The sequence below is a fragment of the Podarcis melisellensis genome (assembly GCF_964234715.1).
Source record: "Podarcis melisellensis genome assembly, chromosome: 8".
Lineage (NCBI taxonomy): Eukaryota > Metazoa > Chordata > Lepidosauria > Squamata > Lacertidae > Podarcis > Podarcis melisellensis.
Window position 1 is genome coordinate 64650391 of NC_138540.1, and position 16117 is coordinate 64666507.

At 44.4% G+C, this 16117-nt stretch overlaps 1 protein-coding gene and 1 long non-coding RNA gene across 3 annotated transcripts in view; one reads left to right on the top strand and one right to left on the bottom strand.

Moving 5' to 3' along the window:
• LOC309375666 overlaps nt 1–11798 on the bottom strand; it is a 52408-nt gene extending 40610 nt beyond the window's left edge. For both annotated transcript variants that reach the window (XR_014170986.1, XR_014170987.1), the window contains exon 1: nt 11450–11798. This is a non-coding gene — a long non-coding RNA (uncharacterized lncRNA). The remainder of the gene's footprint in view (nt 1–11449) is intronic.
• Nucleotides 1–16117, top strand: part of EXTL1 (exostosin like glycosyltransferase 1) — a 59358-nt gene that overhangs the window by 22312 nt on the left and 20929 nt on the right. The window lies entirely within an intron of this gene.

Below are 16117 nucleotides of genomic sequence, written 5' to 3' on the forward strand. Positions count from 1 at the left end.
TGGCAACGGGAGGCCCCATTAGCTAAAGTGGTACCTCAGGTTAAGAACAGTTTCAGGTTAAGAACGGTCCTCCAGAACGAATTAAGTTCTTAACCCGAGGTACCACTGTATGTGAATGAAGGTGCCAGGTGCATCTTACTGGGGAGAGCCTTTCATAGATGGGGAGGCACAACTGAAAGCGCCCTCTCCCTTGTCACCACCCTCCAGGACCTGAGAGGAAGATTCAAGGGCCTGGGTATGTTTCATACAGTACTGAGATAAAGGTACCTTTTTACCTATACTGGGATAGGCAGTCTGGAAGATTTTGGGTTCCTGAGCTGTAAATAGCTTTATACATAAAAAACCCCAGCACTTTGAACTGAGCTTGGAAACATACAAGCAGCCATTGTAGTTGCAACAGAATTGGTGTTATATGATATGTTCATGTTGAATTGCACTAAATTGGGGCTTCTGAACCATGCAGAGTTCAGCCAAAAACTTCATTGTTTGTCTTGCTCACTGCTATTTAACACAAGTTATGTAACTATTTAAAGCAAAAGAAACATCCAAACAGCATGAAAAAAGCCATTAATTACATATCTTTTGTGGACCTGACCAAAAAAACCTGTGTGAACGAATGCCAGTCATATTCCTTTCTCCGATTTCCATTCTTGACCACATATGAACATGCAACCTACTGCAATTTCCACTTCCTTTTCTGTTTTCACTAGAACTGTCTGACGTCCCCTACCCACAAGGCCTATGGTCTCTTCTGCCATCATTTTTTTCACATGACGAGGCAACCATGCAGAAAATGTGAATATTCCCAAACCGGATATTCATCACTTTGCAACATCTCTGTCCTGTGAAAAACCGACCAAATTAGCTTTCTTAAGTAGTTTGAAGTCATGCCAGGTTAATCGAGTTTTAACTGGCTTTTGCAGCTTAAAGGCTCCTACCGAACAACAATATCCGTATATTTCTTTGCGTATGTGACACACAAATTATTTCCTAACTTTGAAAAACAGGTTTCCTCTGTTGCTAGACACAACCTGTGAGGTGTGGTGAGGCTGTCCATATACCCTGCAGCATCTCACAGCTGAAAAATGGGAATACTTCTTTTTTCTTAATGCTTCTATTCTCATACCCATGAGATTCTTCCTGTCACTAGAACACACTGATGCAGATTCTTCTCACTTGCTGTACAAACCGGAGTTGAGCCAAAATGCCTCTCCCATCTTGCATCCCAGGGATAAGGAACCCTTTCACCATGAGAGCCGCATCTCTCAGAGAGAACCTTCTGGGGGCTGCATTCCAGGGGTGAGCACACTGGTTTTCCCCAGTTCAATTTACATCAGAAAGTACTAATGAGGATTGAGGTGGAACTGCAACCCAGTCTCTATCCCCCTCCCAAACCCCCAAAACCTAGTCTTTTGGGAAATGGTATGGAGAGCCAGTGCGGTGTAGTGGTTAAGAGCGGTAGTCTCGTAATCTGGTGAACTGGGTTCGCGTCTCCGCTCCTCCACATGCAGCTGCTGGGTGACCTTGGGCTAGTCACACTTCTTTGAAGTCTCTCAGCCTCACTCACCTCACAGAGTATTTGTTGTGGGGGAGGAAGGGAAAGGAGAATGTTAGCCGCTTTGAGACTCCTTCGGGTAGTGATAAAGCGGGATATCAAATCCAAACTCTTCTTCTTCTTCTGTAAACTTCCCAAAGTCCAAGGTGAACCGTTCAGAAAGTGATATAGGGTGCATATTGTATGCTCAATTCCCCGAGAGCAAGTTCTGTGGAATTCAGTGGGTCTTGCATCTAAGTAAGCATGCCCAGGACTACAAAAGTCACGACCCTTTCCCTTTCTTAGGCTGCAATCCTACCCATGTCTACTCAGAAGTAGGTCCCATTTTACTCAGTGGGGCTTTCTCCCAGGTAAGTGGATTGCAGCATCGTGGTTATATCCAATGCTAGTCCTGCTCAGAACTGGACTACTCAAATTAATGAACATTGCTAATGTAGGTCAGTGGGGCTACTCTGAGTAAAACATAGTTGGATACAAGCCTTACCGCTTAGGAATTGTCCTTATTTTCCTCTTTCTCTCTCTCCCCGCCCCTCCTCTTTTGTGGGGTTTTTTTACAGACTCTTCCCCTGACATAATCAGGTTTCAGCACTGACAGGGATCCATCCATCATGTACAACAAAGGAATTTGCCGGGTCAGAGAATCCCCACCTGAGTTAGCAAAACGCCATGTTCCCACTTCGCTTCTGTGACAAAATAATAAATAACGCCATTTCCCCAGTATTATGTTTTCTCCCCTTCAGCAATCTGCAATTTGTTTTTTATTTCTTTCAGAGGTGTGGAATCGTTTGCATGGCCATTAGAGTTTGATTTGGAGGAGGGTGGCTGTGATGGCCCTGGGGAAACCAGTGCCAACCGTACCCTAAGTGAGCGCAGAGAATAGGCTGATAAAGGGGTGCAGGGGTAGTGCATGGTGCCGTCGTTATGGGACTGCATTCTCGAGGACCTGGGAAGGGGTTAGATTAGATTTGCATGCTCAAATGCTTCCCTAGGTAAACTTGACAATAACACAAGGTCTACAGATGGAGGGCGGTATACCATGCTGATAGGGGCTGTTGGGAGTTGTAGTCCAACATCTGGAGGACACAGTGTTGGTTTACACTGAGGAGTGCTGTCATTTTAAATTTTTGTTTATTAATTAAACTATTTCTGTACTCATTTCAGTTGAAAACTGCAAACTGGTGCATGATCCAAGTAGAGAAAAACAATAAAACATTACTATAAAACACACATCTGGTAGCAAATTACAACCACAAAGTGATCCAGGTATCCCACTCCCATACCTGCATCCTGAAGTACCACAGTCCCTTCCTTGCTTGTACAGTAAGCTTGAGGCTAAGCTACAGTAAGATACACAGGCTGGCTACATTCCCTGCAACTTTGGTCTTGACTTCTGTCACTCTTGCCCAAAATATGCCCTCCTTCCAGAAATGGGAGGACACTAGGGATGGATGAATCTGTCAGTTTTGCTTCTCTATGTTTCTCAGTTTTTTCCAATATAAATTCAGTTCTCCACATTTCTGCAGATATTTGGGGAAAAAATCCTAATGAAAATTCATTCACATTTTGGTGTGAATGTTTCCTTACAAACAGATTAGTTTCTTCAATGCACAAGCTTTTGCAAACAATTTCCCCCTACCATAAAGCATTTTTGTATGTTATCTATGTTCCCCCCTTCACATTCTGCCCTTATATATGCATTTCATACCTCAGAAGCTTACAGGGAGGGCAGGTAATTAATGATGATGATGATGACTAATGATGTTTGGTTGGGGAACTGCTCCCCACTCCTGTCCTAAGATGCTATGAAGGTTGCCCTACATGCTCAGACGTCTGCCAGCACATGAGGGCCAGGGCATGACCCAGGGAGAGCGGCTGTAAATCGAAGATTGCACTCGGATGCCCTGCTGAGCCTCAGCTTTCTTGCAAGTGACCAGGATTTGCAGGGTCAAGTCAAGTATTTTAATTGTGGGTGGTGGGGAGAGAAGATCTGGTGCTTTTGAACATATGCCCACAGCATACAGTAGTTTCACCTCCCTGCCCACCTCTGTCTTTCAGAGTATTTCCCCTGCAGAAAGTGGCTGGGGAAAGGACAGGTGTGCAGGCAAAGGGCTGAAGGTGGAGTGGCCCCCTTGCATATTCTCCAAAGCAATTTCAAATAGCGACTCCCCCCATGTTTCTCCACAAACCTGATGTTTGCTCATAGCTATTGGAAATGTTGTTTATATTTAATGCTCCCCTGCTCAGTGCCATTAATTCTGCGTTGCTATTAAACGATGAAAAGCAGTCGGAATTCACCTCTGAGGAAATGTTCTAATGACACAAATATGCCTGGTGGAATTAGGGATGGAGGAGAAATTTGATTTAGTTTGCACTTAAAACTGAATCGACCTAATTTGTACCTTCTGAAACAAAGCACGAATGGAAACACAGCCACCTTTCTAAATTTGCCCTTCTCCAAATTTTGTAATCCAGCCAAATATGTATAGAAATGCACACACTAGGGCAAAGAGTGCATAAAACAGTGTTCCAAAAATGTGTTATATTAGGAGAAAGGGTTTTCCACAAAACGTGTATATCAGGCAAAATGGCACACAGGCATTGTATATTATGAGAAATTTGTAGTAAAATGCTGATGAAATTTCACGAGGACTTTTTCTTTTTAATTGCAAACTAATGCGGAGAACTGAATTTAAGATTGGAAAATACGGGAAACGGGGAGAAACTGAAACTGACAGCTTCACCCATTCCTACTGGGGAGATGATATGTGCAGACAAAGGGTTAGATGTGGAATGGTGCCCTTGCATTTCTCACAAGGCAATTGCAAACAGTGACACCTCCGCCCCATGTCTCTGCACAGACTGTTTCTTTGCTTCTGTCTCATGCACATGCACACACCTGCCCTGTCAGCAAAGCATCAATTCTGCTTTGTTATTAAATGATCAGAAGCAGCCATACCTCACTGTTGGGAAAACAGTCTAATGGCAAAAGATACCTGATGGGGTACTAGTTAAAGCGGCCTAGGGGCAGCCATCCCTGCCCAAGAGTGTGGGGCACACTGGGGCACAAGGCCTTTCTCCCATGTGCCTGTAAGTGTAGAAACAGTGAAAAGGAGAACTGGCACTCGCTTGGCTTCCATGACCCATTTTTATTTACTTTTGTATGCATTATTAACCCTCCTGGGTGTTCTGTAATCATAGTGCCACATTATATTGTTATGCCTACCCCACTTCTCCAAGCAGTGAGATGCCTTTTGGGACAGAGGATAGTTTCTTTTCCTTTGGAAAGAGGTCCCTTGAGGCTTGTTGGTGCTTAGCAATATTTGGGTTGATTTACAAATATACTAGTTGAACATGGATGGAAGCATCGGATAAGCTCTCCAGCAGATTACCCACATGCACTCCAGCTGGTACCATAAGATGCTGACAGAGCCAAACTCAACTCTCAGACCCACCCCCCTCTCAAATTTTTGTATTTTTTCACACAGAGACATTTAGATCACTTCATCCTTTGGTGGTGGGTGGGGAGGGAGATGTAGTTCCTAGTCTTTGAGAAAGGCCAGCTATCGAGAGCCATCAGCCAGTCTCACTAACTAAAGAGAAATTCGTGGCAACTGTGCTAAGACCAAAGCAATTTCTAGCACTACTCCTAAATCCATTTGGCCCTCTCCTGCTCCCAGTCTTATAAGAATATATATAATTAGAATCCATTGCCCCAAATTTTCCTCCATGGTGCCACTTTCTTTCTATGCACAGGTGATTCCCCTCTTCCTCTTTTCTCCAGGATAAGTATTCAGACATGCAATCTTCCTCTGCATGAGAGGAACTTAGTTGTATAAGAACACAAGAAATCTTCTGCTGTACCAGGACAAGGATCCAGGGGAATTCTGCTTCCAATAATTGCTGTCTACGTAGGCTCCCAGAAATTTGTAAACAGGGCATGAAAGCAATGCTTCTCGGCATGGAAGTTCCACTGAAGCAATTGTGACAAACAGCCACCCATAATCCTCCATGAATTTGTCTAGTCCTTTTCTCTTAAAGCCACAGCCATCATTAGAACTTGTGGAAGATGCAGGATTCTTGTTTTTTGGTCTGTCCTGCATCTACTGCAGGTCAGTTTCACAGCTGGTGACCCCATGCTCCATTACCATGGTGAGGCAGCTTCCTGGGTTGGCAGGGTGGGGGTGGTCTGTGACAGCTGCTAGAAGAGCAATCGTATTTGGGCAGCAGCCCCACCCAATTTTCCAGGGTGAACTTTGCCTAACAGTGCAACTACTGTCGGTTTGATCTGTCAAAGAGGGGGAAAGCTTTAAACATCCCACATTCACTTCCTCTTGTCCAAGGAACTGTATTAACAAACAGGTTCCATCAAAGCACAAATAAAGAGGGAGCCTTTGTACTTATGCTGCACTAAGAATATTTATACGAAATCTTTTACTATTACTAGATGTTCAGAAGTTGGGTTCAGATTCGGATCAGCTAGCAGGATGAACACAAAATAGTAACAGTAAGGGTGGATCTGTGTCTACAAACACAGGCTGTTGCTGAGTGGGTGAGCAAACTCTGGCCCCAATTCCCCCTTCCATCTGGCTTTGCCCCACCTGTCTCCTTGCATCCTCTCTTTTTCCCCACCTTGGGATCTTCACCTCAGTCCCAGCTTCCCCAAGTCTTGCCCTGCCTCTTGGCTGTACGTTCACCCTGCAGCCATGTTCATTTCTGTAGGTCCACATTCATTCATGAACTATGAAGGCTTGAAACATGGTGGTCTTTGCCATTCTTCTCAGCGAGACATTGGCTACTGGGCATGCAAATAGGTCTGTGAGGGTTTGGTGCATAATAGCTGCTGACAAAGCTGCCATAGACTATGAAGCCCATGGTGCACAGTGACTGCTGGTGAAGTAGACACATATCCAAGAAGATTTGGGTCTTGCGTGACTTCGCAGATAGGAACAGATGGCTGTGCAAATAAGAGCAGATGGAACCTGCGGAGTAATGGGAATGTTTAAGCATGCTCCTAACTCCAGATTGCACTTCGAATTTTGCAGGATGGCATGTTTCACCCCAAATTCTACTTTGGTCAGAATTTGCAATAATTCTAAGTTTGACATTGACAATGCTGTGAAGCTAGAAAGGAAGACAGTAGACAAGCTTTTTTAAAAAAGAGAGAGAGAACAAAACAGTGCTCTTTTAGTATGCTGTTCCTCTGGGCTAGGAATCGGCAGGGAGAAGGGCTTTAGATGTTTGCATGCAGGTTCCCCAAATAAAGTGTGCCCCTTTATTTTTATTATATATACACTCCACCTTTCCTCCAAGGTGCTCAAGGCGGCATCTGTGATCCCTCAGTTTATCCTCATAATCAACCATGTGAGGTGGGTCAGGCTGAGAGTGAGTGACTAGCCTGGGATCACCCATTGAGCTTCATGACTGAATGAGGATTTGAACACTGGTCTTCCAGGTCTACACCCTCTCAGCTTTCAGATGATACCCCTCCACCTGTCTGTCCCAACAAAGTAGTTCAGAAAAAGTGAGCAAAAAAAGCAGTCAAAAGAGATTATCTGCCTACACTCATCACCTCTGCTCCCCATTGGGACTAGCTCTGTCTAAGCTCATTTACTGCCTTACTTTTTCACTTTGCAGCAATGTCATAATTACAGTTACTGCCAGATTCTGACCAAAATAGGATTTGGAGCGAAATATACAGTTCCACTAAAGCAAAAGCACATACTGAGCTGTGGGCATGCTTAAATATCCACATTACTCCTGCAGATTCCATCTGCTCTTAACTTGCACAACCATCTGCTCCTATCTGTAATTTGATATAGGCTCCAAATATTTTTGGGTATGTGAGTTTTGCTTACGGTTCCTGTGCCTCATAGGTTTGGGTTTTGTAACCTACAGTAAGCTATAAAGCCTCTACTTTGAGTGAAGTACATGGGAGCAAGAACAGAGGGTGGTTGTCAACTGAGTTTTACTCAGAGTAGACCCGTCGAAATCAATGAACATGAGTAAAACTTAAGTGGAATACCATCCAGAGAAAGCACTGGCAGCATGAAGAGGGTCTTGTAAAGGTAAAATTGCTCTCATGGCAAAACATTAACAACAACAATTTTGTTGGGTTGCCCCAGCCACTCTGGGCAGCTTCCAACATATATAAAAACATAATAAAGCATTACACATTTAAAAACTTCCCTATAAAGGGCTGCCTTCAGTTGTCTTCTAAAGGTTATATAGTTACTTATCTCCTTGGCTCATGGTTCAGATAATTCCATAGCCTTTAACATTTCTCTTATGAAAATTGGGACATCCTAAGAAAAAGCGGGACATTCCAAGATCACATTAGAAACCAGAGCGGCTTCTGTAAATCTGGAGCTGGCTCTGAAAAATAGGGACGCTTGGAGGGTCTAATGTCAATCAGCCTAAAGTGCCTGAGAGGACTCCCTTTATTCTAGAATTTGGGGGTGCCCAATAAAATTGCAGTAGATTCAGGACAGACAAAAGGATTTTCTCAGCTCATGCTTGCAGGTTTCCTACAGGCATTTGCTGGCTACTGTGAGAGCAGGATGCTGGACTTGATGGACCACTGGCCTGATCCATCAAGGCTCTATGCTCTTAGTTTAAGAATGTCTGCTCTCTCAGACCTGCCTCTGAGCAAAACTTCACCTTGTTGCATTGGTGCTTCTACAGCTAGCCAGAACAGAGGTTTCACCTCTTCCGCTCCTTTTCTGTACTTTTTGTTTTAAAGGAACAGTCAAACAAACAGCGGCCTACATCCTTGTTGTTTCCTTGGGGCCTGTGACGGTTGGGAAAGAATTTAAGTTCTTTTCAGGTCCTTTCCTATTCTGTTAAAATGCATGAAAAGTGAGGCTGGCCCAGCTACTTCTGTCCACAGCTACCTTTGCTCAGCGAGACCTCGAATTAGGCCACAGATTATAACAAGTACAAGTCAGGGAAGGACACTCCTCAGGGATGTTGGGTCTTGCAGAAATCCCTCCTAGTCTCGCATGCTGATGGCAGGAGCAGCTGAGCTGTTTCTTCACAGAGATGGAGGTGAAATGTGTTTGGTCTGCATTTTAAAGCGAACCGATCTAATTTGTCAGCAATGGATTTATATGTGGATCAGAACGCAGCTGTCACACAGACTATACACTTCTCTGAATTATATGATGCAATTTCATTGGGGGAGGGTGCACAAAACTGTATTTTTTGAGGAATTTTGGGGGGGGGGGAAATGTAATGAAAAGCAGAACATTTTAGGGGAAGCACACAGATAAAATGCAAGTTAAATGCATGCAGTTTAAATTTGGGGTTTTCATGCATTTTTTAAATCTGCAAAACATGGGATGGACCACAACTATAATCGAGTCTGTGACACAGTATGGAAAAAGGCTTATCTGTCCATACCTGTTTCTTCATTTATACTGGGTCCCATCAATATGAATCATTGTCTCCGTTTGAAAGGGCAGGGGTTGGGAGGCAGAATGCATTCTGTTAAGCAAATATTGTAGTTGTGTGACAAGAATATTAATTCCTCCTGGGCCTGAGAAGCTATGTTATAAAGTACTGTTGCATGCCACCCCAATCTCCGAGCAGTGTGAGATTCCTGGGGTTCCAGGTGGAATTAACTAGAGTTTGTGTTTTCTTTGGAATGAGGTTCAGTGCAGACAGTGGTGTCTTTACAATATAAGGTTTATTTACACATATCTACAGTTTGAGCCTACAATGGAGGGTTCACAGCATTAACGCACCAAGAAGGATTCAAACAGAAACCAAGCATTGCTCTGACTCTCTTGCTTCCTAGCTTGCTGCTTTGCTTCTGGCTCACATCACTCCACTCTCAGCTCTCAGCCTTCTTTTTCTAACTACCAACCAGTTGAGGGAGGAGCCCTCAACCCATTTTCTGCTTCCTTTATTCCCTTAATGGTCCCTTACCTAGGCAATTGCCTCACTAGGAAGCTAGCTTGGCTATTTCAGGAATTAGAAGGGAGACAAGGCAATACAGAATACCTCTCCACCAAAAAGCCTCATAACATGTATGTGTGTGTACGCGCGTGCCTCATTTTCACCATGTTCTCTGCCTTGCCCACTTTGGCTTCTGGCCCCTCCTGCTTTACTAGAATACAGCCCCCAACAGGTCTCAACTGAGATAATGCACTGTGGTGGCCTTGCAACGTCTGTGTGAGTGAGCAGCAAGCAGGTGTCAAGAAGAGTGGTTAGTGAATGTCAGTGCCCTCTGATGTGCTGAATTAAGATTCAGCTGTCCAATATTCAAAAGATGATTAAAATCAACAGTAGCTAAAAAGAAATAAAATGCACGTAACTTCTACATGCCTGGGTAGGCTTGCCTACGCAAAAATGTTTTAACCAGGTGCCATAAGAAAGCAGAGGGAAGGTGCCTGCCTGGTGTCAATAGGCAGGGGGTTCCAAAGTGTAGTGCAACTTTTGATCTAGTTTTACTGATGGACTGTGAGTATAAACAAAACTCAGGCACTAGTTCTTAGTAACATCTTTGTATTCTTTATGGCAAGGAGGGGAGAAGTCAGCTTTCCGCTGCCACTCCTTTTTTTGTTGAATTGGTGGGGGCAAGATGAGGCCGGGATATATAACTGCTTTGACTCGCTGACCAAAGGCAGAGGCCAAAGCATATTACCAGGCCAGGGTTTAAAGTTTTGTTTTCTAATTTTTTTTTTTATATTGCTGTACACTGCCCTGATACTTTTATAAATAACAAATAAATGCTGCTGTTCATCACACACTGTCACACACATACATTACTATGCTAAAATGTTCAGCAAATCTGCCTGGGGCCTTTGTGGGACAGAGGTTCAGAGCGCAGCTCCTTAAAGGAGGGACTTTATTGATGGTCCTTTTCCCCAAACACAGGATGTTCCACGGAGCAAACACAGATTTCAGCGCCTTTTAGCAGGCTTGGAAAGGCTGTGAGCTGTTAGTGCCAGCCAACAAGCAAAGGAACTGCTCCAAAAGAAATATCGCGTCAGGCCTGCCAACTGTGGAGTGCTTTCGGGATCACTCTGGTGTGGTATGTCGGCCAAAGAACTGGCAGCTGTAGAGACTGCTGGATACCCGCCAACAGCTTGACGTTGGTTCTGCAAAGGGGCATTCTGGCCACAGAGATGTCTTTCTGCTCCTGCTCCACTGGTACTGCCGTAAGGTCTGCCGGCAGTCACTTGCAACTTGCGCCATTTCTCAGGGCCATTTTTGTAGGTGTAGGTTTGTGACTCAAGAGAAACTCACGCTGCTTACATGTGTGTAAAGCCATCTTCACACCATACATTTAAGGCACTATCATACCACAGTCATGCCTCCCCCCCAAGCATCCTGGGAACTGTAGTTTGTTAAGGGTGCTGAGAGCTGTTAGGAGGCCTCCGATTCCCCTCAGAGAGCTACAATTCCCAGAGTTCTCTGGGAAAGCAAATTGGTTGTTAAAATTGCTATGAGAACAGGCGCTCTGTGAGGGGAATAGGGTTCTTCTAAAAAACCTTTTCAGGTGCCACACATTTCCCTTACCATTTTAACAAGCTAGGAGTTGGGGTGCAGATATGAGAATAGTTAACAAGGTGGTGGGCACTGTCTCCTACTTTACCGATGGCATCCTCTGTTTGAATGCTGCTGGGCCTAAATCTGATTTAAAAAGAAGGAACTCCTAAGAGGGGAGAGCAAGAGGGGCCTTGAAGTTGCCCATAATCTGTTAGCAGCACATAGAAAACAGGCCGAGAAGGCACCTGACGATAGTCCTCCTCACTGTGGTGAGATTAGGGATGGACTGGCCATTTTGGTCACGTTCATCCCGATTGTACATGCTTCTGTGTGGATTTTAAAAGGGGGATCCTTAGTCTGTGTAGAAACGCAAATATAAAATAAAGAAACAGAAGTACTTACAAGGCAGTCCAAGGGCTCCAGCGCTGACTCAGTATATTCTTTAAAAAAACAACCTTTTGAACATCGTAAGTCATTTAGTCGCTCACATCCTGAAGTGGCTAGTGTGGGGGCCTTTTTTGCTGCTGCATGCTTAGGGCAGGGCCACGTTCACCCCATGCCTTTAAAGCAATCATAGACATTCATGACTCCCACAAAGCATTCTGGGAGCTGTGGTTTGTTAAGGGTGCTGAGAGTTGTGAGGAGGCTTCCGATTCCCCTCACAGAGTTTTGATTCCCAGAGTTCAGAGGCATGTGCACTTTGATTGATAACTGTGTTCTAATCCAGCTTTAAGTTTGGGAACTGTGAGTCAGGTCAGTTCACTTTAAGAACATGCAAAGATCTTGCTGAATCAGTCCAGTGGCCTATTTAGTCCAGCATCCTGTTCTCACAATGGCCAACCAGATGCCCTTGAGAAGCTCACAAGATGGACCTGAGCTCAACAGCACTCTCCCCTCCTGTGGTTTCCAGAGACTGGTGTTCAGAAACATATTGCCTCTAACAGTGGAGGTGTTTTTGACAAGTTTTGAAATCGAAAAATATGCAATTTTACACAATTTAAAGTTTGTGCAAAATTTTATTTCAGTTTTAGTATAAGTGATTTTTAAAAAAGAAGTAGAGAGAAATGTCAAAATGAGCTGAAACTCTCTGTAAGTGGACTAGTCAAAATTCTCTTCCATCCCTCATTAAAGTGAAACAAGCCCACACACGCATGAACAGATCCTAAACCAGAAGCACAGTCAGAATAAGATGGTGGTCCAATGAATGTCGTCAGATTTGCTGCTAAGGAAACTATTGTGGCTTTTAAGAAACAACCCAAGATATGTACACAAGCAAGTAGATTTTGTACTATGCTATGAGACTGCAGACTGGTAGAGGGTTTTTTGTTTTTCTTAAGATCCCTAGTTTCTTAAGGGTGAGGCTGGATGGGAATGGTTGGAGAACTTTATAACCCAACAATCTGTTCAGCCTTGCACTACCCTCAGTGTTTTGTGTGCAAGGGGAGCTGACCTCCTCCTTGAAAGCCAAGAGTACTATTCCACGTGGCGCCATGCCCCACACTGGCCCCTTTGTTCTTCCTGCCCCACTGTGCTGCTTGTTGGTGGAGCACAAGTTTGGAACACAAGATGGTGTGTCCAGAGCAAATGTAAATATTGGATTTTCCGCTGTGGTTACACAGGCAGCCTGCAGTGAATTTACCTCTCTCACTGTGAAGTTTGCACAGAGGCTTCTTTCATCTCTGGGTGTTTCATGGAGCATGGTGGTTGCTGCCAGGTTCCAGGCTTCCCAAAATCAGGCTGTGGTAGGAACCAGGAACATTCCCAACAGAGCCCTTTGTGTACTGGGGAAGATGTTTAGAATACATTGACTTGCCCAACAGAAAGACTAGTTTCCTTTTACAGATAGGTAGCCGTGTTGGTCTGCCATAGTCAAAACAAAAAAAATTCCTTCCAGTAGCACCTTAAAGACCAACTAAGTTAATTCTTGGTATGAGCTTTCGTGTGCATGCACGAAAGCTGTGTATCTGAAGAAGTGTGCATGCACACGAAAGCTCATACCAAGAATTAACTTAGTTGGTCTTTAAGGTGCTACTGGAAGGAATTTTTTTTGTTTTGACTAGTTTCCTTGTTCTTCTTCCTGGTTTGAAGGGCTGATGTAGACTCCAGGTGAGTGGACTGCAGTGCAGGCCTCATCATCAGCCTGGATTTATGCATAGGGATCGAAAGCCACAGCTAACAGGGGATAATGACAGTATAATAATCCAGATCCTGAGAGTACAGCAACAACAGCATGGCCAGCTCAAGACTGAGATGAAAAACCCAAGCCCTGCAACCTGGCAGCAGCATGTGTGGTGTAATAGAGGTGTCTTACCAACACTGGTGTCTCTGCTGCTCACCTGTGTTTTCTGTGGCTTTTGTCTTGTTGATTGTAAAAACATAAGAAACATGGACCAATCAAGGGTGGTAGCTGCCAAAATTAGAGTAATGGTGTAAGAAATGAAAATGTTGCTTTTCATATAAAAGCCACAAGGCCACGGCTATGATGTTGCTTTGCTCAAGGCCATAGTTACTGGAAAGCTTCAGGCATAATGTTGCATTGTACAAGGATGCTAGGCAATCTCAGAGAAGCAGGCATCTTGCTGACACCTGGTAGTGGTCAGAACGTGGGTGTGATAAGTAGACAAGCCTCAGCAAGTATAGAGATCAATTCACACTTATCTCCAGGTATTTTGTTTGGCTTGGCATGTAGTTGCAAAGGAAATAGACCAAATAAGGAAATAATGAATAATGTTAGTAGGGTAATTAGGCGGTCATGATAGGCTGTAAACTTTGTAGTCACCACCCAAGGGGGAGACAAGGGAGGGACCTGCGCTTCGGGTGTAGGGGATATAAGCTTGTGTCTGCTACTTTTGGACACCCACTCTTGCAAGAACACTTTTGCAATCAATAAATTCTTTGCTGCTTCACCAGTTTTGTTCAGATTTTATTTTGAAGGTCTCAGACCCACTTCTGACAGTGGTGTGGAGTTTTCCCACAGCACCTGGACAAGGGAGAGGAAGGGTGGCATGCTGGTAAGGTTTGGGCCATGCAGGTGCACCAACAGGAGTGCCTGATTAGTTGTTCCACTGGTGCAACTGCATGGCCCAGACCTTGCCACAACCCTTCTCTGTCCCTGCAGCAGCAACACCAGTGTTAGGAGGGTGGCTCTACAGCTCTGATACACTAAGCGTGCCTTTACTTCTCCAGTCCCTGCAGGCTGAGCACTTGGCTTTCCCAGGACACATATGTGCATCCATGTGTCAAGCCACACCATTAAAACTTCAACTCTGTAGTCCCAGGGCAACTGGTAGTTGGGGCTAGGGGTGTTTTCCATCCCATATTTATCACATGCGCCACCGTTTCTGTTCTAGAGCGGTTCATCTTCTGCCAAAAGCTCTGTTATTCATCTTGCTGCCCGCTGCGATGAGATTACATAACTTGTGTAATTGGCATAATTACATAATTTACATCATGGGCTCCTTTGGGAGGGTAGGACATTATATGAACAAATATGTAATATGAATGAACAAATGTGTAAATTGTGTTGTAATTTTGACTCCATACGTTTTAATGCTAAGGAAATGCAATGCAAAGAGGGAGTGGACATAATCAATTATGTATCATTTTGGACTGAAGGCAACAACAACAAACTGCTCATATTCACTGGATTGATTTCCAATCCAGATGTGGGATGCATAAGCGAACATTGGCAAATTCATTTCCATCAGAATTCTCTGCACATCCTGCTTGAGCCCAAGTGTTCTTTTTTGGTAGAGAGTGGGGGAAGAAAGCTTATTTTAGTTGCTCCTTCTTTGGCTGATGGATGGGACCAAACTGGTCTCTTCCTTACCTTGATGTTCTTCATAGGAGGCAAAGGGAGCAGCTCCCAAACAGCCCTTGGTCCCCTGGCCAATGGCTGTGGCCAGAGCATATTTCTCTTCAGTTCTGCAGTCCCAGGGCAATTGGCTGTTGGAGCAGAGTGCTTTTGTTGTCAGGGAGTGGGGAAGCAAGCTCCATTTCTGGTCAATGGTTGGGCCCCATCTGGACTTCTGCTTGCCTTGGTGTTCTTCCTTGGAGGCAGGGGCTACACAGCCCTTGTAATAAATAAATCTGTGCGTGTGAAAAATATATTTTCCATGAAATGCAGAATAATGCTTCCCTTACGGAAGGAGACATTTATCACTATTATACTGTTAATTCACACCATTTAGTCCTCTATTGCATTTTCCCTGAGATCCATTATATGTAATAAATGAATCTACTTAACTAACACTCTAGAATTGCAGACTGCTTGGGGTATATTAAAAGAAATTGCTGGCACCCTCAACAGATAACCTGCAGGGGTACGTTTATAGAAAACAAACTATATTGTTTATGGTAGAAAGCACCCTGTGGGTGATTCTGTGCCCAGGACAGAGCCAAATCAAGGCATTTTGCCCAGGCAGAGCAGCAAATGGTGGCTTCCCAACCTCTAGTCAAGTACCAAAGCTGACTGGCCCAGTTATTTTTTCACCTGATGCAGAAAATCCCACAAACACCTCTTCCTGAGATTCAAACAATGACAATAATAAACAGATAAATAACTGTTTGCAGCCCTTTCATGTTACTTGGCTTTTCCAGGTGACAACCTCCTTTTGCCTAACAACAGGGCCGGCCCAAACCCAGTGGTAAAATTAAGTCAGGCCCTTGTAATGTGAACAAGCATTTCTGTCCAAAATTCAGGCTTTCCATTTGCATTACAAACCTGTCTGAAGCAGGAGCTGCTTGAAGCCATGTGTAAGAATGCGCTCGCTCTCATTCACAACCTAAGCAGCCCTGGGCCTGCAAGAGAAGCCATGAAGTATAACTATGCACATATCCTGTGGGAAATCCTTCCATGTACAAAGCTCCTCTGTTGCCCCCCACCTCCCTCCCTAACACTACTTAGGATATTAGTATGTGTGTGGTGAGGGGAACTCGGCACTCTTAGCAGGGCTGTGTGGAAACTTCTGTCTCTCTTCAGCTCCCCCCCCCCCCACCTGAGCTGCGTCACATTCAGCACACACGACTTCTCTGTCAGCCATTCTCTGGGCCGTGAGTGCATTCTTTGTT